The 24,886-nt window shown below is 40.8% G+C and overlaps 1 protein-coding gene and 1 long non-coding RNA gene across 2 annotated transcripts in view; one reads left to right on the top strand and one right to left on the bottom strand.

The window, feature by feature from the left end:
• The window catches only part of KPNA1 (karyopherin subunit alpha 1), an 83,629-nt gene extending 61,145 nt beyond the window's left edge, over window positions 1-22,484 (bottom strand). Inside the window, exon 1 of the mRNA XM_032631484.1 lies at window positions 22,257-22,484. The gene's annotated coding sequence lies outside the window, so the exon portion shown is untranslated. The remainder of the gene's footprint in view (window positions 1-22,256) is intronic.
• An 89-nt stretch (window positions 22,485-22,573) lies between these two features.
• Window positions 22,574-24,607, top strand: LOC116753595. Its single transcript, XR_004349772.1, has 3 exons — window positions 22,574-22,664; window positions 23,101-23,208; window positions 24,276-24,607. It is a non-coding gene; the product is annotated as an uncharacterized LOC116753595 (long non-coding RNA).
• The last annotated feature ends 279 nt before the right edge of the window (window positions 24,608-24,886 follow it).

Below are 24,886 nucleotides of genomic sequence, written 5' to 3'. Positions count from 1 at the left end.
TGTATTCCATTGTATTCCACAATTTGTTTATCTATTTACCAGATGATGGACATCTAGTTTGCAGTTTTGGGTGATTATGAATAAGCTACTATAAACATTCACATATGGCATTTGTTTAGATAAATGATTTCATTTTTCTTGGGTAAAAACCTAAGAGTGAAACTGCTGGGTCATATAGTAAGTACATATTTAACTTTACAAGAAATTGTCCAACTGTTTTCCAAAGTGGCTGTAACATCATGCATTCCTATCACCAATTTATTATAGCTCCAGTCGTGTCATAGTATTGAGAGATATATATATTTTTAAATCACATCTAAGTACCACCCATCCATATCTATTTTATTGAAGTTTTAAAAACCTGAAATGTGTGTTGAATTAGATCAAATGCCTTTTGGCAGTTATTAAAACGGTCACTGTTTATCCCCTTTGACATATTAAATATGGTGATATATTAATACACTTTTTTTCTTTCTCGGTATGCAGGCCTCTTGCTGTTGTGGCCTCTCCTGTTGCGGAGCACAGGCTCCAGACACGCAGGCTCAGTGGCCATGGCTCATGGGCCCAGCTGCTCCGCGGCATGTGGGATCTTCCCGGACCGGGGCACGAACCCGTGTCCCCTGCATCGGCAGGCGGACTCTCAACCACTGTGCCACCAGGGAAGCCCCAATACACTTCTAATAGTCAATGATTTTTGACTCTTGGAATAAACACACTTGGTCACAGTGTATCATTCTTTTTAGTTCTATCTGTTATCTTTTTTTTACGCTAATTTAAATTTTACTTAATTAACATACATTAAAATTGACTTGTTTTGTATACAGTTCTATAAATTTAACACATGTAAAATTTGTTCAGCCATCACCACAACCAAGATACAACTGTTCCATCACCTCAGAGAACTCCCTTGTGATATAATTTTGTAGTCACACTCTCTCCAACCTTTAACTCCCAGCAACCATGGATCTTTTTTCCATCACTACAGCTTTGTCTGTTTGAGATCATCATACTAATGGAATCATACATTAGTATGAAAGAAGTCAGGGAAAGACTGACTTCTTTCCCTCAGAAAAATGCCAAGTTGTCTCATGTTAATAATCTATTCCCTTTTATTGCAAAATAGTTTTCTATTGTAGAGATGGACCTCAGTTTGTTGATCACATTAGGTTACTCCCTTTTTTAGGAGATCATAAGTAGAAAAGATATAAACATTGATGTCCAGGTTGCTGTATGAAGATGAATTATCATAGCCTAAGCAGGAGTGGCATGCCTGAGCCATATGGCAAATATATGTTTTAAACTGATTTTTTTAAAATACCTGCCAAATTGTTTTCAGATTGTCTATACTCTTTTGCATTTCTACCAGTAATGCATGGGATTTCCAGTCTCTCTGCATCCTCAGCAGCATTTGATATTTTTATTTTAGCCATTCTAACAGCTTGTATAATGGTATCTTGCGGCTTTAATTTCCATTTCACTGATGGCTAATGATGATGAACATCGTTTTACGTGCTTATTTGTCACCCATATATTTTCTTTGGTTAAACATTTGTTCAATCCTTTTGCCTACTTTTTTTTTTTGCGGTACGCGGGCCTCTCTCTGTTTGTGGCCTCTCCCGTTGCAGAGCACAGACTCCTGATGCGCAGGCTCAGCGGCCATGGCTCATGGGCCTAGCCGCTCCACGGCATGTGGGATCTTCCCAGACCGGGACACGAACCCGTGTCCCCTGCAATCAGCAGGCAGACTCTCAACCACTGTGCCACCAGGGAAGCCCTTGCCTACTTTTTGATTGTTTTCTTATTGGTGAGTTTTGAGAGCTCTTATATATTCTGAATATAAGTACATTGTGAGATAAGTGATTTTTAAATATTCTTGCAGCCTATAGCTTTCCTCTTCATTCTCTTCATATCTTTCACAAATTAAATATTTTAACTTTGATAAAGTCCAATTTATTATTTTTATTTATCTTTTATGCTTTTGGTGTCACATCTGCAAACTCTTTTCTATCTCAGGTCATCAATATTTTCTCCTACATTTTCCTCTAAAAGTTTTACGGCCTTAACATTTTATATGTACATCTACGATCTATTTTGAATTAATTTTTGTTTAAGGTGTGAGGTTTGGGTCAAGTTTCAGTCTTTTGCATATGGATGTTCAGGTGTATCAACACCATTTTCGTTGTGCTTTTCCCAGCTTTATTCAAATACAATGGACAAATAAAAACTGTACATATTTAAGGTATATAATGTGATGATTTGATATACGTATACACTGTGAAATGATTACCATAATCAAGCTATTTAAATTATCTATGACATCACATAGTCTTCTCTTTTTTGTGGTATGAACACTTAAAATATATTCTCTTAGAAAACTTCAAATATATAATACGGTATTATTTGCTATAGTCTCCACGATGCACATTAGACCCCCAGAACTTACTCATTTTATAACTGAAAGTATGTACCCTCTCACATCTCAGTTTTCCTACCCCCTCAGTCTCTGGCAACCACCATTCTACTCTTTGCTTCTGTGAGTTCAACTCTTTTATGTTCCACATATAAGTGAGATCATACAGTATTTTTATCTGCCTGATTTATCACCTACCATAATGACCTTAAGGTCTATTTATACAGTTAAAAAGGCAGGATTTTCATATTTCTATGGCTGAATAATATTCCATTTTACATTTATGCCACATTTCTTTACCCTTCCATCCATCTATAGACACTTAGATTATTTCCTTGTCTTTGTTATATCACGAATAATGTTGCAATGACATGGGAGTGCAACTCTCTCTATGAGATAACTGATTTCCTTTGGATATATAGCCAAAAGTGGACGAGCTGTATCATACAGCAGTTCTAATTTTAATTATGTGACAAAAGTTCATAATGTTTTCCATAGTAAGCTGCACTAATTAACATTCCCACCAACAGTACACAAGAGATCCCTTTTCTTCATATCTTTGTCAGCATTTATTATCTTCTGTCTTTTTAATAAAAGACCTGTGGGCTTCTCAGATATGGCCTTTATTATGTTAACATACATTCCTACTACACCTAATTTGATGAGAGTTTTTATCATGAAAGGATGTTGAATTTTTGTCAGATGCTTTTTCTGCATCTATTGAGATGATCATGACATTTATCCTTCGTTCTGTTCATGCAGTGTATCATATTAATTGATTTGAATATGTTGAGCCATCCTTGTAACCCAAGGATAAATCCCATTTGCCTCATTGCGTATGACTCTTTTTTTTTTCCAACATCTTTATTGGAATATAATTGCTTTACAATGGTGCATTAGCTTCTACTTTATAACAAAGTGAATCAGCTATACATATACATATATCCCTGTATCTCTTCCCTCTTGCGCCTCCTTCCCTCTCACTCTCCCTATCCCAACCCTCTAGGTAGTCACAAAGCACCGAGCTGATCTCCCTGTGCTATGCGGCTGCTTCCCACTAGCTATCTGTTTTACATTTGGTAGTGTATGTATGTCCATGCCACTCTCTCACTTTGTCCCAACTTATTCTTCCCCCTCCCCGTATCCTCAAGTCCATTCTCTAGTAGGTCTGTATCTTTATTCCTGTCCTGCCCCTAGGTTCTTCATGACCATTTTTTTTTTTTTTTAGATTCCATATATATGTGTTAGCATACGGTATTTGTTTTTCTCTTTTTTTTTTTTTCTTTTTTTGCAGTACGCGGGCCTCTCACTGTTGTGGCCTCTCCCATTGCGGAGCACAGGCTCCGGACGCGCAGGCTCAGCAGCCATGGCTCACGGGCCCAGCCGCTCTACGGCATGAGGGATCTTCCCGGACCGGGGCACGAACCCGTGTCCCCTACATCGGCAGGCGGACTCTCAACCACTGCATCACCAGGGAAGCCCCTGTTTTTCTCTTTCTGACTTACTTCACTCTGTATGACAGCCTCTAGGTCCATCCACCTCACTACAAATAACTCAATTTCCTTTTTTATGGCTGAGTAATATTCCATTGTATATATGTACCACATCTTTACCCATTCGTCTGTCAATGGGCATTTAGGTTGCTTCTATGACCTGGCTATTGTAAATAGTGCTGCAGTGAACACTGGGGTACATGTGTCTTTTTGAATTATGGTTTTCTCTGGGTATATGCCCAGTAGTGGGATTGCTGGGTCATATGGTAATTCTATTTTTAGTTTTTTAAGGAACCTCCGTCCTGTTCTCCATAGTGGCTGTATCAATTTACATTCCCACCAACAGTGCAAGAGGGGTCCCTTTTCTCCACACCCTCTTCAGCATTTATCGTTTGTAGATTTTTTGATGATGGCCATTCTGACTGGTGTGAGGTGATATATCATTGTAGAGATTTTTGCATATGTGTTCCTCAAGGATAATGGCCTGTATTTTTTTTCTTATGTTGTCCTTATCTGGATTTACTTTTTTTTAATAGTCACAGTGTATCATTCTTTTTAATTCTGTTAGTTTTCTTAAAAATTTCTAAATCAGTATCCACACATAAGATTGATTATTTAATAAAATACCCTCCTCTTTGGGGGTAGGGGTGGATATTGTATTTGTCACATGATTCCAATTTTATGACATTCTGGAAGAGGCAAAACTATGGAGAGTTAAAAGATCAGCGGTTGCCAGGGGTTTAAGGGATGAACAGCAGAGCACAGAGGATTTTGGAGGCAGTGAAACTATTCTGTTGGACTATAATGGCTGATACATGTCAGTAGACATTTGTCAAAACACACAGAATGAATGTACAACTCCAAGAATGAACCCAAATGTAAACTATGGGCTTTGGGTGATAATGATGTGTCAGTGTTGGTTGGATTATAACAAATGTACCACTCTGGTGGAAATGTCAGTGGTGGGGGCCCTGGGTGTACAGGCGTAGGGAGTAGATGGGAATTCAGTAGTTTCCATTCAATTTTACTGTGAACCTAAAATTGCTCAAACAAATAAAGTCAATATTTTAAAAAAAAATCGAAGATTTCTTCTCTGATATTCATAAATGAGACTGGGTTCCCCTCTTAGCAGGGGAAAGAGATTATGTTTGCCAAGTGGGAGAGCTTTTTCAAAAACAAGACGCCTCAACTGTCCTTCCAAAGAGTTTGATGAATAGGTCTGAGGCAAACACAAGGTCTCTAGTGTTGTTTTTTCTTTTAAAGACTCCCAAGTGAATTCTCATATGCATCTGCATGCAACTCAAAATCACTATAGCAGAGCAAAAGTTTTATTGGGAAATAATGCAAAATACAGCTGAAATGTAGGCTTCAGTTGGATTGAAGAGAGCTTAGATAACAAATGAAATAAAATCTATAGAGGTTTATGATTTTAAAAAAACATGTAATAGTATGGGAAAATTAATTTATCCTAAGCAAATATTTTTAGGATATTATCACCTAAGTGATTAATTGAAAACCTTAAGTTATTGTCTATAACTTTTCACTCTCTCAGGAATCAGAAGCCTTTAAAATTAAAGCCATTATGCCCCATTTTCCTCTTGTTTTCTAGGGAAATAAAGCCAAAAAAGCAATAAAGTTAAAAACAAGATGCAGGGGACCTTGAAGATGGCGGAAGAGTAAGACGCAGAGATCGCCTTCCTCCCCACGGATACACCAGAAATACATCTACACGTGGAACAACTCCTACAGAACACCTACTGAACGCTGGCAGAAGACCTCAGACCTCCCAAAAGGCAAGAAACTCCCCACGTACCTGGGTAGGGCAAAAGAAAAAAAGGAAAAACAGAGACAAAAGAATAAGGACGGCACCTGCACCAGTGGGAGGGAGCTGTGAAGGAGGAAAAGTTTCCACACACTAGGAAGCCCCTCCGCGGGCGGAGACTGCGGGAGGCGGAGCGGGGAGCTTCGGGACCGCGGAGTAGTGCACAGCGACGGGTGCGGAGGGCAAAGCTGCGAGACTCCTGCACAGACGATTGGTGCCGACCGGCACTCACCAACCCGAGAGGCTTGTCTGCTCACCCGCCGGGGCGGGCGGGGCTGCGAGCTGAGGCTAGGGTTTCGGTTTTGGACGGAGCACAGGGAGAGGACTGGGATTGGCGGCTTGAACATAGCCTGAAGGGGATAGTGCACCACGACTAGCCGGGAGGGAGTTCGGGGAAAAGCCTGCACCTGCCGAAGAGGCAAGAGACTTTTTCTTCCCTCTTTGTTTCCTGGTGCGCGAGGAGAGGGGTTTAAGAGCGCTGCTTAAAGGAACTCCAGAGACGGGCGCGAGCCGCGGCTAAAAGCGCGAACCCCAGAGACGGGCGCGAGCCGCGGCTAAAAGCGCGAACCCCAGAGACGGGCGGGAGACGCTAAGGCTGCTGCTGCCGCCACCAAGGGGCCTGTGTGCGAGCACAGGTCACTCTCCACACCCCTCTTCCGCGGAGCCTGTGCAGCCCGCCACTGCCAGGTTCCCGGGATCCAGGGACAACTTCCCCGGGAGTACGCACGGCGGGCCTCAGGCTGGTGCAACGTCACGCTGCCTCTGCCGCCGCAGGCCCGCCCCGCACGCAGTGCCCCTCCTTCCCCCATCCCCCAACCCCCGGCCTGAGTGAGCTGGAGCCCCCGAATCAGCGGCTCCTTTAACCCTGTCCTGTCTGAGCAAAAAACAGACGCCCTCCAGCGACCTACACACAGAGGCAGGGCCAAATCCAAAGCTGAGCTCCTGTGAGCTGTGAGAACAAAGAAGAGAAAGGGAAATCTCTCCCAGCAGCCTCAGAAGCAGCGGATTGAAGCTCCACAATCAACTTGATGTACCCTGCATCTGTGGAATACCTGAATAGACAAGGAATCATCCCAAATTGAAGAGGTGGAATTTAGGAGCGAGATCTATGATTTTTTTCCCTTTTCCTCTTTTTGTGAATGCGTACGTGTATGCTTCTGTGTGAGATCTTGTCTGTATACTCTTGCTTCCACCATTTGTCCTAGGGCTCTATCCGTTCATGGTTTTTTTTAAAAATTTTTTTTCTTAATAATTAATTTTAATTGTAATAACTTTATTATACTTTACCTTCGTTCTTTCTTTCTTTCTTTCCTTCCTTCCTTCCCTCCTTTAGACAACGAAACACCCCAAATTGAGGAGGTGGTCTCTGAGAGCAAGATTTATGATTTTTCCCCCTTTACCTCTTTTTGTGAACGTGTATGTGTATGCTTCTGTGTAAGATTTTCTCTGTATAGCTTTGCTTCCAACATTTGTCCTAAGGTTCCATCTGTCCCTTTTTTTTTTCTAAATATTTTTTTAATTCAATAACTATATTATACTTTATTTTATTTTTACTGTATCTTCTTTCTGTCTTTTTTCCTTCTTTCCCTCCTTCCTTCCTTCCTTCCTCCCTCCCTCCCTCCCTCCTTTCTTTCCTTCTTTGCTTCTTTCTTCCTTCCTTCCTTTCCTCCTTTCCTTCTTTCTTTCCTCATACTTCTACTAATTCTCTCTACTTTTTCTCCCTTTTATTCTGAGCCTTGTGGGTGAAAGGCTCTTGGTGCTCCAGCCCAGGAGTCAGGGCTCTGCCTCTGAGGTAGGAGAGCCAACTTCAGGACACTGGTCAACAAGAGACCTCCCAGCTCCACATAATATTAAACGGTGGAAATCTCCCAGAGACCTCCATCTTAACACCAGCACCCAGCTTCACTCAACGACCAGCAAGCCACAGTGCTGGACAACCTATGCCAAACAACTAGCAAAACAGGAACACAACCCCACCCATTAGCAGAGAGGCTGCCTAAAATCATAATAAGGCCACAGACACCCCAAAACACACCACCAGACGTGAACCTGCCCACTAGAGAGACAAGATCCAGCCTCATCCAGCACAACACAGGCACTAGTCCCCTCCACCAGGAAGCCTACACAACCCACTGAAACAACCTTAGCCACTGGAGACAGACATCAAAAACAACGGGAACTACGAACGTGCAGCCTGCAAAAAGGAGACCCCAAACACAGTAAGATAAGCAAAATGAGAAGACAGAAAAACACACAGCAGATGAAGGAGCAAGATAAAAACCCACCAGACCTAACAAATGAAGAGGAAATAGGCAATCTACCTGAAAAAGAATTCAGAATAATGATAGTAAGGATGATCCGAAATCTTGGAAGTAGAATGGACAAAATGCAAGAAACAGTTAACAAGGACCTAGAGGAAATAAAGATGAAACAAGCAACGATGAACAATGCAATAAATGAAATTAAAAGTACTCTAGATAGGATCAATAGCAGAATAACTGAGGCAGAAGAACGGATAAGTGACCTGGAAGATAAAGTACTGGAAATAACTACTGCAGAGCAGAATAAAGAAAAAAGAATGAAAAGAACTGAGGACAGTCTCAGAGACCTCTGGGACAACAAACTGAATCAAACTGGCAAAAATTAAATAAAGAAAGCATATTAAAAGCAGCAAGGGAAAAACAACAAATAACACACAAGGGAATCCCCATTAGGTTAACAGCTGATCTCTCAGCAGAAACCCTACAAGCCAGAAGGGAGTGGCAGGACATACTGAAAGTGATGAAGGAGAAAAACCTGCAACCAAGACTACTCTACCCAGCAAGGATCTCATTCAGATTTGATGGAGAAATTAAAACCTTTACAGACAAGCAAAAGCTGAGAGAGTTCAGCACCACCAAACCAGCTTTACAACAAATGCTAAAGGAACTTCTCTAGACAAGAAACACAAGAGAAGGAAACGACCTATAATAACGAACCCAAAACAATATAGAAAATGGGAATAGGAACATACATATCGATAATTACCTTAAATGTAAATGGACTAAATGCTCCCACCAAAAGACACAGATTGGCTGAATGGATACAAAAACAAGACCCTTATATATGCTGTCTACAAGAGACCCACTTCAGACCTAGAGACACATAAAGACTGAAAGTTAGGGGATGGAAAAAGATATTCCATGCAAATGGGAACCAAAAGAAAGCTGGAGTAGCAATTCTCATATCAGACAAAATAGACTTTAAAATAAGGACTATTAAAAGGGACAAAGAAGGACACTACATAATGATCAAGGGATCGATCCAAGAAGAAGATATAACAATTGTAAATATTTATGCACCCAACATAGGAGCACCTCAATACATAAGGCAAATACTAACAGCCATAAAGGGGGAGGTCGACAGTAACACATTCATAGTAGGGGACTTTAACACCCCACTTTCACCCATGGACAGATCATCCAAAATGAAAATAAATAAGGAAACACAAGCTTTAATTGATACATTAAACAAGATGGACTTAATGGATATTTATAGGACACTCCATCCAAAAACAACAGAATACACATTTTTCTCAAGTGCTCATGGAACATTCTCCAGGATAGATCGTATCTTGGGTCACAAATCAAGCCTTGGTAAATTTAAGAAAACTGAAATTGTATCAAGTATCTTTTCTGACCACAACGCCATGAGACTAGATATCAATTACAGGAACAGATCTGTAAAAAATACAAACACATGGAGGCTAAACAATACACTACTTAATAATGAAGTGATCACTGAAGAAATCAAAGAGGAAATAAAAAAATACCTAGAAACAAATGACAATGGAGACACAACGACCCAAAACCTATGGGATGCAGCAAAAGCAGTTCTAAGGGGGAAGTTTATAGCAATACAAGCCCACCTTAAGAAGCAGGAAACATCTCGGAAAAATAACCTAACCTTGCACCTGAAGCAATTAGAGAAAGAAGAACAAAAAAACCCAAAAGCTAGCAGAAGGAAAGAAATCATAAAAATCAGATCAGAAATAAATGAAAAAGAAATGAAGGAAACGATAGCAAAGATCAATAAAACTAAAAGCTGGTTCTTTGAGAAGATAAACAAAATAGATAAACCACTAGCCAGACTCATCAAGAAAAAAAGGGAGAAGACTCAAATCAATAGAATTAGAAATGAAAAAGGAGAAGTAACAACTGACACTGCAGAAATAAAAAAAATCATGAGAGATTACTATAAGCAACTCTACGCCAATAAAATGGACAATCTGGAAGAAATGGACAAATTCTTAGAAATGCACAACCTGCCAAGACTGAATCAGGAAGAAATAGAAAATATGAACAGACCAATCACAAGCACTGAAATTGAAACTGTGATTAAAAATCTTCCAACAAACAAAAGCCCAGGACCAGATGGCTTCACAGGTGATTTCTATCAAACATTTAGAGAAGAGCTAACACCTATCCTTCTCAAACTCTTCCAAAATATAGCAGAGGGAGGAACACTCCCAAATTCCTTCTAGGAGGCCACCATCACCTTGATACCAAAACCAGACAAGGATGTCACAAAGAAAGAAAACTACAGGCCAATATCACTGATGAACATAGATGCAAAAATCCTCAACAAAATACTAGCAAACAGAATCCAACAGCACATTAAAAGGATCATACACCATGATCAAGTGGGGTTTATTCCAGGAATGCAAGGATTCTTCAATATACGCAAATCTATCAATGTGATAAACCATATTAACAAACTGAAGGAGAAAAACCATATGATCATCTCAATAGATGCAGAGAAAGCTTTCGACAAAATTCAACACCCATTTATGATAAAAACCCTCCAGAAAGTAGGCATAGAGGGAACTTTCCTCAACATAATAAAGGCCATATATGACAAGCCCACAGCAAACATCATCCTCAATGGTGAAAAACTGAAAGCATTTCCACTAAGATCAGGAACAAGACAAGGTTGTCCACTCTCACCACTCTTATTCAACATAGTTTTGGAAGTTTTAGCCACAGCAATCAGAGAAGAAAAGGAAATAAAAGGAATCCAAATTGGAAAAGAAGAAGTAAAGCTGTCACTGTTTGCAGATGACATGATACTATACATAGAGAATCCTAAAGATGCTACCAGAAAACTACTACAGCTCATCAATGAATTTGGTAAAGTAGCAGGATACAAAATTAATGCACAGAAATCTCTGGCATTCCTATATACTAATGATGAAAAATCTGAAAGTGAAATCAAGAAAACACTCCCATTTACCATTGCAACAAAAAGAATAAAATATCTAGGAATAAACCTACCTAAGGAGACGAAAGACCTGTATGCAGAAAATTATAAGACACTGATGAAAGAAATTAAAGATGATACAAATAGATGGAGAGATATACCATGTTCTTGGATGGGAAGAATCAACATTGTGAAAATGACTCTACTACCCAAAGCAATCTACAGATTCAATGCAATCCCTATCAAACTACCACTGGCATTTTTCACAGAACTAGAACAAAAAATTTCACAATTTGTATGGAAACACAAAAGACCCCGAATAGCCAAAGCAATCTTGAGAACGAAAAAAGGAGCTGGAGGAATCAGGCTCCCTGACTTCAGACTATACTACAAAGCAACAGTAATCAAGACAGTATGGTACTGGCACAAAAACAGAAAGATAGATCAGTGGAACAGGATAGAAAGCCCAGAGATAAACTCACGCACATATGGACACCTTATCTTTGATAAAGGAGGCAGGAATGTCCAGTGGAGAAAGGACAGCCTCTTCAATAAATGGTGCTGGGAAAACTGGACAGGTACATGTAAAAGTATGAGATTAGATCACTCCCTAACACCATACACAAAAATAAGCTCAAAATGGATTAAAGACCTAAATGCAAGGCCAGAAACTATCAAACTCTTAGAGGAAAACATAGGAAGAACACTCTATGACATAAATCACAGCAAGATCCTTTCTGACCCACCTCCTAGAGTAATGGAAATAAAAATAAAAATAAACAAATGGGACCTAATGAAACTTCAAAGCTTTTGCACAGCAAAGGAAACCATAATCAAGACCAAAAGACAACCCTCAGAATGGGAGAAAACATTTGCAAATGAAGCAACTGACAAAGGATTAATCTCCAAAATTTACAAGCAGCTCATGCAGCTCAATAACAAAAAAACAAACAACCCCATCCAAAAATGGGCAGAAGACCTAAATAGACATTTCTCCAAAGAAGATATACAGAATGCCAACAAACACATGAAAGAATGCTCAACATCATTAATCATTAGAGAAATGCAAATCAAAACTACAATGAGATATCATCTCACACCAGTCAGAATGGCCATTGTCAAAAAATCTAGAAACAATAAATGCTGGAGAGGGTGTGGAGAAAAGGGGACACTCTTGCACTGCTGGTGGGAATGTGAATTGGTTCAGCCACTATGGAGAACAGTATGGAGGTTCCTTAAAAAACTACAAATAGAATTACCATATGACCCAGCAATCCCACTACTGGGCATATACCCTGAGAAAACCAAAATTCAAAAAGAGTCATGTACCAAAATGTTCATTGCAGCTCTATTTACAATAGCCCGGAAATGGAAACAACCTAAGTGCCCATCATCGGATGAATGGATAAAGAAGATGTGGCACATATACACAAAGGAATATTACTCAGCCTTAAAAAGAAATGAAATTGAGTTATTTGTAATGAGATGGATAGACCTAGAGTCTGTCATACAGAGTGAAGTAAGTCAGAAAGAAAAAGACAAATACCGTATGCTAACACATATATATGGAATTTGAGGGAAAAAAAATGTCATGAAGAACCTAGGGGTAAGACAGGAATAAAGACGCAGAGCTACTGGAGAACGGACTTGAGGATATGGGGAGGGGGAACGGTGAGTTTTGACAGGGCCAGAGAGAGTCATGGACATATACACACTAACAAACGTAGTAAGGTAGATAGCTAGGGGGAAGCAGCCGCAAGGCACAAGGATATTAGCTCGGTGCTTTGTGACAGCTTGGAGGGGTGGGATGGGGAGAGTGGGAGGGAGGGAGACGCAAGAGGGAAGACATATGGGAACATATGTATATGTAGAGCTGATTCACTTTGTTATAAAGCAGAAACTAACACACCATTGTAAAGCAATTATACCCCAATAAAGATGTTTAAAAAAAAAAAAAACAAGATGCAAAGCTGGTGGTAAAATAGAAATGTACTCTACTCTTCCAAAAGGAAATCTCCCAATTTCCCCTTCATGTCTATTTAGTTAAAATTATCAAATTTTGCTTATTATTCCATCCAGAGTGATTTTATCTATTCCTAGCTATTCACACTGCCACCAGTCTGATCCAGGTCCCTGTCATCCTACAGCTAGATAACTGCAACAGCTCTAACCACCCTTCCTTAACCTCAGTCTCTTTTTTTTTTTTTTTTTTTTTAACCTCAGTCTCTTTGCTCTTCAATTCATCCTTCGCACAGCTCTCAGATTTATCTCAACACCTTTTTCACTATATAACTTCAATGCCTAAGGACCTAAAATGAGTTTTTAGCACTACTTAGATCAAATCTGAACTTCTTTGTCCCACAAGTTCCCTTGGCTTTGATACTCTTTTCATTTCTCATCAATCTATTCCCAAAACACACTGAGTATAGATCTTTTTATGTTTTTATTATATTCAAGTATATATACTGGTATATATATTCAGTGTGCTGAGTCAATCCAAGCAGTCAGTAAGCCCCTAACCATTGTGAATATTTAACATTCACAATATTCTTTGTTCAACACTATAAAATGTTAGTATACTTAATTCCATCATATAAATTGAGTATAATTTTATTAGAAAACATGATGTGTATTTAATACTAAAAAAACCAAAGACCACAAGAAAGTATGACTACAAAAAAAGCAAGTTACAGGTTTATGAATTTAAGCATAAATGAATTTTAAGTATAAAAAATTTTCAGTTCAGTTGCGAATATTTTTTGAACCTATTTTTTCATTAGAGAATGGAGAGGTGTGAGCCTGCACCCCAGAGTACATGCTCTCCCATTTGTAAATATTAATTACTCATCTGTTGTTAACTTCTAGTCAAGTAGCAGTGGGTCCCTTTAAAATATTTTAATAAAAATTAGGAAAGAAAAATGACATTTAAAATATCCTACCCATTTCTTCCCAGTAAAATTATTAGAGTACCTTTATTTTAGTGACAACATTCTTGCGTTCAATGGAGGCAAGGTTTGAAAAACCCTGCAATAACCCTCCTCTGTGAGAAGTCAATGCTACAGATACGATTCGTAGGTGCTCACCTCTGATTACATCTCATAGCTCTAACTCCATTAACCTAATAGAAATCCCTACTTTCTTTCATGTCCCAGCTTCAGACCTTCTTCAACTGAGATGTTTACTAAAAACCTTTGACCCTGAATTCTGACCTCACTTCCAGTATCTACACGTTCCCAACATGTAAGGTTCCCCAGAGACATTCTCAATACCCAACATTTAAAGGAAAATATTTACCAAAGATTTGGGGAATTCACACCCCAAGATTCAGTAATTCCACTTTTGGAATGTACACAAAGGCAATAAAATCAGCAGTATGTAGAAGAATATTCACAGCAGCATAACTTACAATGAAAAACTGTAAACCTAAAAATTCCAAAACGAGGGCTTAGCTATGGGACATAATCATAACATACTGTGAATTAAGGAAAAACAGAACATTAACACATGACAAATCGGGGTGGTAGGAATAAAACCCCAATTTATACTATTCTCTATACTTTTTAAAACATTTTATAACTTAGAATACAAAAATCTTAAGTGGAAATTAATATTCTTCTTTATCTTCCAAATTTTCTACAGTAAGCAATATACTACTTATACAATAAGAAAAACTTTCAAAAAGTAAAGCTGGAAGCATATATTATATTTACTACAATGAGGCTTCCCAGCCTAACTAAAACATTAAATTTCTTTACTTTTGGCTAGAATTTTATCAACTCAACATGCTGTTATTTCATCAAAGTTCTAATTGAATACTTCAGGTCTTTATGAAAGGGAAAAACTACTTCCCCCTTATAGCTGGATATTTTTAGAGAGAAATCTTTCCCCAAAAATGGCATAATGGACTCCTTCATGGGGGGGAAAAGAAAAAGTGCAAACTTGCCTTTATCCAATTCATATCCATTACTGAATCTAATATATCTATTACATGTACACTTATAAGGGTTTTAATGTTTTAAATTAAGATTTAGCACCTACAGGATGTATGTGCTTTCCTCCCAAAACATATTAACAACTCGAAGCTCAGAAATTTAATTTTAATCTTCAATACTAAACAAAGTACTAAGCGTACAACACTCAAATGCCACGGAAAGAATGAACAGGCCAGATATAAGAGTTCATGTAAAGAAATAAAATGATGGATTTGGTAGATTAATCCATACCAAGATTATCTTTTTAAAAAAAAGGATGAACTACAAAGATAGAACACAAAAGGAGAGAATCAGAGGTGACAGATGAGATGTCAAAAACTTTTTAGAAGCCTTGAAACAGATGGCCCTGGGACTTCCCTGGTGGTCCAGTCGTTAAGAATCCATCTTGCAATGCAGGGAACATGGGTTCGATCCCTGGTTGGGGAACTAAGATCCCCCATGCCGCAGGGAAACTAAGCCCGCGTGCCACAACTACTGAGCCCGTGTGTTCTGGAGCCCGCTCGCAGCAAGGAAAGATCCCCGCATGCTGCAACGAAGATCCCATGTGCCGCAACTAAGACCCGACATAGCCAAATAAATAATTTTTTTAAAAAGATGGTCTAATGATATTTTACTAGCGAAGTGGAGAACTCTGAAGCCTAAGCACCTGTAAAGAAGCTGATTCACACTGCCCACAAGCAGGAAGCGTCATAGACAGGAGCCCCTGCCCCCCCACCCCAGGCATCTCTGAATGTAGAGTGAGGAACAGGACTAAAAACTAGCAAGTTAGCTGAAAGTCTACAAAACAGCCATCACATTCAGACTTCCTCCTCCATTGTGCACAGCCAGGCAACAGTCCATCCCCAAGCCCCTATGGATGTTGAGAGCATTACTCTGAAGAAACTAAACTAGAGAGACTCTAAAATGAGGGACTCCAGTGTAGGTGATGTGCTATACAAAAGATAGGATTACATGAACACAATTAACAGTGAGAACGCCAGCTTCTTTTCTAAGACAAGTTCTCAGAATTTGGCATCCAGGTGTGTATCCTCCAGGCAAGACTGGAGGCTCTCTTTTACTTTTTATTTTTTTAATTTTATTGAAGTATAGTTGATTTACAATGTTGTGTTAGTTGGAGGCTCTCTTTCTCAAGGAAATTGACAAGCCCAAGAGAAAAGAACTATGAGAGTCCCCTCCCCCTATAAATGGCCACAGCTCCCTGTCCACCCTTTAACAAGCCACACCTATAGTTTCCAATTCAGTTTTTAGCACTTCACTCTTAAATAGGAATGGACAACCGTAAGTTTACCAGACATCCAGGGAGAGCCTCTACAGAGAAAGACTGCAATGGAAACAAAGGAACTTCGAAGAAACAGAGCAATGAGGGGTACAAAACTTTAAAAAAAAAAAAAAAAAAACCATCATTAATACTGTCCTCAAGAAGACTACAGTGTCTATGAAATAATATAAAGATACCATAAGGGCTTCCCTGGTGGCGCAGTGGTTGAGAGTCCGCCTGCCGATGCAGGGGACACGGGTTCGTGCCCCGGTCCGGGAAGATCCCACATGCCGCGGAGTGGCTGGGCCCGTGAGCCATGGCCGCTGAGCCTGCGCTTCCGGAGCCTGTGCTCCGCAACGGGAGAGGCCACAGCAGCAAGAGGCCCACATACCGCAAAAAAAAAAAAAAAAAAAAAAAAAAAAAAAAGATACCATAAGAATGAGCTCTAAGAAATTAAAATATGGATAGGAATTAACAATTCAATAGAAGGGCTGTAAGATAACATTAAAGAAATCTCTCAGGAAACAGAACAAAAAGACTAAGTGATGGAAAACAGGAAGGAAAAGAAAATTAAAAGAACCACCTAAGAATTCTAAGACCCAAATAATACAAATTCCAAGAAAGACAAAAAAATCAAATGAGAAAGATTATCAAAGAAACAATTCATCAAATTTAGAGTATTCATTCAATGAAAGACACCATGGACAAAACTAACAGAAAGATGACAGGCCTATAAAAGATATTTTCCATTCCTAAAACCAACAGACCTCCACAAGGAACTCCTGCAAACCAAAAAAAAAAAAAAGACAGGAGGAGTTCCCTGGTGGCCTAGTGGTTAGAATTCCAGGCTTTCACTGTTGTGGCCTGGGTTCAATCCCTGGGTCGGGGAACTGAGATCCTGCAAGCTGCGCAGCACAGCACAGCCAAAACAAACAAACAAAAAAGACAGGGACCAGAAAGGAAAGATAGACAAAGTACAAAACAGACAATTAACAAAAGGGAAAACCTGAATGGATACAAGAGATGCTCGAATTCATTAATTATCAGAGAATGTAAATTAAAACAATGAGATACCACTTTATACCCGACTAGCAAAAATTAAGAAGTTAGATAAAACCAAGTACTGTCAAAGATGTGGGCAAATAAGAAAACTCCTCACTGCTAGCAGGCACATAAACTAGTTCTCCTATTCTATGACCCAGGAATCCCACTCCTGGGCATACATCCCAAAGAACTTCTCACACAGGTCCACAAGGATGTACAAGTAAGAGTATATTTACCACAGTGTACTTGTGATGCCAGAGAGGCAACTCAGATGTCAGTGATTAGGGAATAAAAAGTAAAATGTGGTAGATGCACATTATGGAATTCTACATTATACGCAACTATATGCACACACAACAAAACAGAAAGGTCTCCAAACAATGCTGAGTAAAAAGAGTAAGAAACAGAACAAGGTCTATAACACAATATATAAACTAAATACACAAAACGCACTACATATTTCACAATGATTCACATACAATCAAGGAATGTATCAGCCACAATGCAGTGGGTGCCTACTAGAAAGGGTAATGGAAGTAGGGCTCAGAAATGAAAGAAAAATTTAAAGGACCTTGTATAGTTTGATGATAGTGTCAAGAATTGGGAAGCATAATTAACTCAAACTCTTTTTACCCAAGGCCCCAATAATAATAATAAATAATAAATAAATTTCCCAAAACTAAAGGACACAAATCCCCAGCTTGTAAGGGTCCATCAAGTGCCCTTAAATGAAAAAACAAACAAACAAACAAACAATCAAATCTAGGGACATTATGGAATTTCAGGGGTTAAAAATAATACCCTAAAAGCTTCTGGAGATTGGAGAAGACAGGGAAGGTCACATACAAATGAAGAAAAAGAACGCCTTTGGACTTCAACAGCAACATTAAAATGCAGGAAACAATGGAGCTATGACTTCCAAACTTTTTAAGCCTAGGTTTTTATACCCAGCCAGATTACTGATGAAATGCTAAGGTAGAATATAGATTTTTTTCAATCATGCAAGATCTCAGAAAGTTTTCACTTCCCAGGTACGCTTTCTCTGTAAGTTAAGAAAATATGGGAAACAGGAGATCCAGTGCAGGAGAAGGGCAAAGAGAATTTTAAGGGCAACATAAAGAAAAGTTCCAGGATAACAGCTGTGAAGTATACCTAGAAAGTAACCAGTCCAGATTGCATTAAAAGGACAGAAGGTTCCAGGACAGCAATCTCATGGAAATGGAAGTGGGGAAAAAAGGTGTTACTCCTGGAAAAACAAAAATTGGTTAAGAGAAGAAATGATATCATAATATACTACATGGTTCAGCTATAAACATTTACATAGTTATAACTGAACGTTGACTTAATAAACACCTGTGATAACTATACTAAAAGGATGGGAGAGGCAGTGTGTAAATGTGGAGGAAAGTCAATAGATAATGTCTAAAACTGCTGTATCAAGAAATAGCAATAGAAGTTATTTATAAATATGAAAGAGGAAACAGCTAAAAAAAGGAAATTGGTGGCCTCTAAAGTGCAGAAGCTAGGACAGGGGACAGTTGTTTTCAGAGAATATTCTAATTCAAAAACTGTATTTTTTAATGGCAGTAAAGCAAGGAACTCCAATAGCCCTTCAGCTTTTAGTAAATTAGATCTTCACAATATCATTTCATGATGTTAAACAAACTGCATCTAGTTTGTTCTGCTGGAGACTGCACTGCAAACCAAGACAAAAATCAAGCTTTAATGATTGATGTGAACATAGTACAAATAGCCCTGTGATTGAATACCAGCTCCATCACTTATTCTGTGAAGTAGGGCAAGTTACCTAACCATCCTGTACCTGTAGCCACCTTCTCAAAGTGGTTTTGCAAGGGTAATTAAGTGAAAACACCTGATGCAGTGCTTGAGCCATCAACAGATGTTAGTACCTTTTGCTTGTCTTTCTGCTCCCTAGCTAAAAACCCCCATTTTGACCCCAAGCTGCCTTGCTGGTCACAGAATACGGAGACTCATGGACAACTCAGCACATATCCCTCCTCATGCTGAAAAATCAATCATGATGAGTAAGCAGACTTATCTTTGTATATGAAGAGCAGCATTATTCTTGTTATGTGAAGGAGATTATCCCCATTATCCACATTTTGGATTATTGCCTGCTTTCAAGAACTGTCCCAATTAGTCTACTACACTAGATCAGAACCATTTTGTCACTAAGGTCTGTCATGTAGGGTCGTTATCATCTTTAAAAACAAACAAACAAAAAACTGTACGGGGGCTTCCCTGGTGGCGCAGTGGTTGAGAGTCCGCCTGCTGATGCCAGGGACACGGGTTTGTGCCCTGGTCCAGGAAGATCCCACGTGCCGCGGAGCGGCTGGGCCCATGAGCCATGGCTGCTGAGCCTGTGCATCCAGAGCCTGTGCTCCACAGCAGGAGAGGCCACAACAGTGAGAGGCTCGCGTACCGCAAAAAAAAAAACAAAAACAAAAAAAACTGTACGTTCCACGAGTCTTCATCCCTGCTCTTTCACTGCAAGGACTTAAAATTTCCTAATGAAGGTCCTATCTGGTCCCTCATTATCCTGGGGCCACCTCCTGCTCACTGCAGCAAGAATAGAGGCAAGTCAGCCCCCAATCAGCTAATTGAATTGTTTACCATTTCCAATGTTTTCTTCCACTATTATGGCTGAATTCAGAATACCTTGCAAAGTACAGAAACCTTAAAACAAAGAGATTAACAGGGAATTATCTTTATCATCACTATGTCAGTCACCTTTACTTCCATGGCCAAAAGTCTTAGTTGATTTTATACAAAGCATACATACTTCTAGAAACAATCTGACAAGACTTAAAAAGACTAAATCATAAATCATCAAGACTTTATCATTAATTCAACAGTAAACTCCTCAAGGCTTATGTCGTCTGATTCCATTTGAACTTCCTTTGCTATTTAGTACAGTTTCTGCTCAATTTTGACTGATAAAATGTCATGCAGTCAATATTTTTACTCATTATTTGTTAGTCTTCCCTGCAACACTATAAATTCCATGACACAAGAACAGTGTCTTCTAGGGGCAGGACAGGAATAAAGATGCAGACGTAGAGAATGGACTTGAGGACACGGGGAGGGGAGAAGGGTAAGCTGGGAGGAAGTGAGAGAGTGGCATGGACATACATACACTACCAAATGTAAAAACGATCGCTAGTGGGAAGCAGCTGCATAGCACAGGGAGATCAGCTCGGTGCTTTGTGACCACCTAGAGGGGTGGGATAGGGAGGGTGGGAGAGAGATGCAAGAGGGAGGAGATGTGGGGATATGTGTATATGTATAGCTAATTCACTTTGTTATACAGCAGAAACTAACACACCATTGTAAAGCAATTATATTCCAATAAAGATGTTTAAAAAAAAAAGAACAGTGTCTTGATCATGTCTACATCCCCAGTCTCAGGGCCTATGAACACTCCAAGTATTCGCTGAATTAATGGACCAAATAAAGAAAACGCAACCAAGAAGTATGCAAGGAGAGGAGAAAAAATTCCTAAATTAGCAGTGATTCTGGTTCTAAGGCTGGTTCTAACAAGAGCTGGAACACCTTAGGTAAGTTACCTAACTTCTCTGACCCTCGAAGCTTTAATCTGCAGAAAAGGAAAAAATAACATACTTCAGAGTTACTGTAAGCATTAACGTTTTACTGTACAAAAAGTATTTAGCACAATATCTAGAAAGGAGCTCAATAAATGTTCATTCCTTTACCTTTCCTCATGTTCTCCACCTTAAAATCCGGTATTACACATAAAAGTGACTTCCAAGAATAAATTACTTCAGTAAAAGTACAATAGAGTTCATTCTCCATTTGCTTTGAAAAGTTAAAATTTCATCTCTTCAATCTTTAAAATGGAGGGGGACTAGCTTGTGAATTACTTTCAAAATATCACAAACACAAGAACAAGTTAAGAAAAAAACAATGTCAAGAATGAGCCTTGAAGCAACGTGCGGGGTGGGGGGGGGAGCGGCGGGGCGGGGAATCACTCATCTACTGCGAAGAAATAGGGGTTTTTAAGGCAGTGCTCACTAAACGAAAAAAGGCTTGAAAAAGGTAGAAACGTTATTTAATAGTATGTTTTAGAAAAAAATACTTCCCAACTGTTTATTCTGAATTTAAACCTTAAAAAATTAACTATTTTGACATCGTGAGCTTAAAAGTGGAACATTACATATAACTTCCATTCAAACCTAAAACATTCCTTCATGACGACTTCCCAGACTCCAGTCATCCTTCAGTTTCATCCTCCCATTTTGAGCTTAATCGAATACCTCGCCGCTTCCCTTGCATCACCACTGACACACGCTGTGTGCAGACGAAGTTCTGTCATTCCTATAATTACCACACCCCTGTCAGACGCTTCAGGCCCATGTTGTTATGACATCTGTAAACTGCAGTCCTCCGTCTGTCTCCACCCGCACCGCGCCCGCCGCCCCCCCCCGCCCCGCGCTTCCAAACCACCGGCTCCGGCTCGGGCTGTAACTTGTGAATTCCCGAGACGGTCCCCTCCGGCCTCGGTTAGGATTTTTACACGCCCCCCACCCCTTGCTCTTTCCTGCCTCAGTCGCCGCACTCCGTGCGGCCCACCCACGCCTCCAGCTCGCTCGCGCCGGGCCGCGGCGCTGGCTCCGCACTCCCTCCTCTCCGCCCCGCTGCCTCGGCGCCCCGCAGTCCCCGACGCTGCTTCCAGCTCCGCTACCGAGCCGCCTCGCCCCGCCTCGCCTCGCCTCCACCGGCGTTCCCGATGGCGAACCAGTGCTCCCCACCCCCACCGTCCTCTCAGCGGACCGCGCGGCCGTTGGGACTGCCTGGCCCGTGACGCACGGACGCGCAACGAGCGCCCAGGCCCAGGAACCCGAGCTCGAGCACTGCCGGCGGCCCGCCCTCACCGCGGGGCCTCCCCCGCACAACCGGATCCGCCGGAGTCCCCGGCGGGAGGGGGAGGGGCCGGGGGCCGCCTGGGCCCCGCACTCACCAAGTTCAAGGCAGCCGATCCCGGTGCCACTGCTGGGGTGAGCCTCTGGCTCGCTCGCTCGCCCGCCGTGCCTCTCCCGCACACAACCTCGAAGACCCAGCTCGCGCCTCAGCGGTGCTCACCAGGCCTCGCTCGCCAACACCGCCGCGCACCCAGCACAGCGCGACCCAGCTCAGCCGGCGTTCGCAGTACGCCTGCGCGCGGGGGCCGGCCCGCGCGCCTGCGCGCGCCTCTCCACCACCCTGCTGCAGAGGCTGCCGGGAGATGTAGTCTTCCAACCGTCCTCGCGAAGCGCCAGCGGTTAGCCGGGAACCAGTGGAGAGTCTGGAGTCGGGAAGGAGGTCTGGTTGACAAGGTTCGCAGTTAGTGGCGAAGGTTGGAGAGTCATTCTGGAGTGACAATGAAATGGTACTACTTAGGCTGAATTTCAAAGTTATGTCTACAAACTTGTCTTCGAAGCTCTTCCAGGGCGGATCGATCCTTGCTCACCTCTGTCTATAGCCTCTGACAGGCTTGTTACCTAATACACGTTTACTGAGTAAATAATGGAATGAATGAAGCCTGAGGGATTACTAAAAAAGAGTTATAAGTCCGCGCTTCATGTCTAAGGCATTCACATGCAGCATGTTTGAGAAACTTATGGGTATTTCCTTTTTTAGTTCTCTCCCGTCCCCTTTGCCTGATAATGTATATAAGCAGTATCAAAAATCATTAAGAAATTAAATGAAACACAAATGCTTGCTTTACTCAATAAACGCTCTCAGACGAAAATTTGGGACAAATAGTTGTTACTGTTAAATCTGATGGAATTCTCTTTGAGCTTAATCGAATTGTTTTTGAGCAGTGGCTTCAAAAGAAGAAAGACTGAAACCAGCCAAGCAAAGGTCACAGAATACAGTCTCACATGCGACCTGGTTTGTCAAATCAATCTAAACACCCACGGAGAAGCAAGGTGAAAGAAATGGGGTAGCTCTGTAACATAAGTGTGGGAGAGAGGGCCTTACTGCCTGAATCCTAGGCTATGCGATGTTCATTTGTCCTGGATCTCTTTCTGCTACGTCAGTATTCCCCACTAACGGTGTGTTTTCTAGGATGAGCTGAGTTTGAGCAAGGGCACTGGGGAAAGGGAATGTGTTCTAAGTGAGAGACTTGGAGGCAAGTGTGCGTGACCGCAGCTAAGCTGAGGACAGATCACTTTATTCCAATCAGGAGCTAATATTATTCAGAGCTGGACTTTAGTGTTTGTGAAAACTAGTTTCTTTCTAGTTCACCCTTACTCCTAGTTAGAGTATCCCGTGAGGGTCTGGACCAAAAGTCTGGGGTATTTATGAGGGCCTCTCTTCCTTGACCCAACCTCTTCAGCCCCATGAGACAGTCAAAAGCTCTACTCAGTTTTTCAGCCACTGCTTTCAGAATTAGCAATCACTTCAAGTGGAAAAGTAACAGCAAACATCAGGCTCACCTCTCATGGGTTCCCTTTCTTTTCTTCCAGATCTTGGATCCACAGATTCTCACTGCTGTGGTAGCTCTTCAGTGCCTTAATGTTTTTTATATTTTGTCCAGCTGTTCTCTGTGGTGGGAGGATTTGTTCAAGACAACAACAGTAGCCCATTGCTGAAGCAGAATTCCTATATATACATTACTTTTACAAAAATGTTATCATACCATACATGATGTTTTGTTAGCTAATGTCTCTCTGACTATATCTTTTTGTATTAAAATTTATTTTTAATTTTAAATTATAGAACAGTAGTTTTGCTATTACAAACAACACTGCTGTGAACATTCTTGTACATGTCTTTGTGTGTACAGGGAAACTGCTAGATCCTAAGACATTGCATCTTTAACCTTACGAGATGTGACAGGCAGAATTCTCAGATGGCCCCCGTGATCTTTGCCCCTTGCTGTTACCCTGTATAATCCCTACCCCTTGAGTGTGGGTGGGAGCTTTGACTTACTTCTGGCCAATAGAATATGGCAAGGATGATTACATTTCATTATAAGTCTCTGTCTTAGCAGACCAGAGCTCGACACTCTCCTGCTGGCCTTGAAGAAGCGAGCTTTCATGTTGAGAACTGCCTATGGAGAGGGCCACGTGGCAGGGAACTGCAGATGATTTCTAGCACCTGGGTGCAGCTTCCAGCTGATAGCCAGTAAGCAAGCCAGGGCCCTCAGCCCTACAACCACAAGGAAATGAATTCTGCCAACAACCTGAGACAGGTTGGAAGTGGATTCTTCCCCAGTGAAGCCTCCAGATGAGAAGACAACGTGACTTACACCTTGATTGCAGCTTTGTGAGACCCTGAGCAGAGGAACCAGCTCAGCTGTGCCCGTAATCCTGGCCCACAGAAACTGTGAGATAATAAATGTGTTTTAAGACACTAGGTTTCTGGTATTTTGTTCCACAGCGATGGAAAAGTAATATGCTAGATATTGCCAGATTATTTCACAAAGTGGTTGTGCCAGCTTATGCTCCACAAGCAGCTGATAAGGTTTTCTTTTCTAAACAACCTTGCTAACATTTGGAAATGTCTTTTTTATTTTTGCCAAATGGATGGGTGTGAAAATACATAATAATTAGACACATATATTAACATAAACACACGAAAAATAAGTTTTTACTTGCAATG

The sequence above is a fragment of the Phocoena sinus genome, chromosome 4, assembly GCF_008692025.1.
Source record: "Phocoena sinus isolate mPhoSin1 chromosome 4, mPhoSin1.pri, whole genome shotgun sequence".
Taxonomy (NCBI): Eukaryota; Metazoa; Chordata; class Mammalia; order Artiodactyla; family Phocoenidae; genus Phocoena; species Phocoena sinus.
This window is presented reverse-complemented; position numbering and strand designations above follow the sequence as displayed.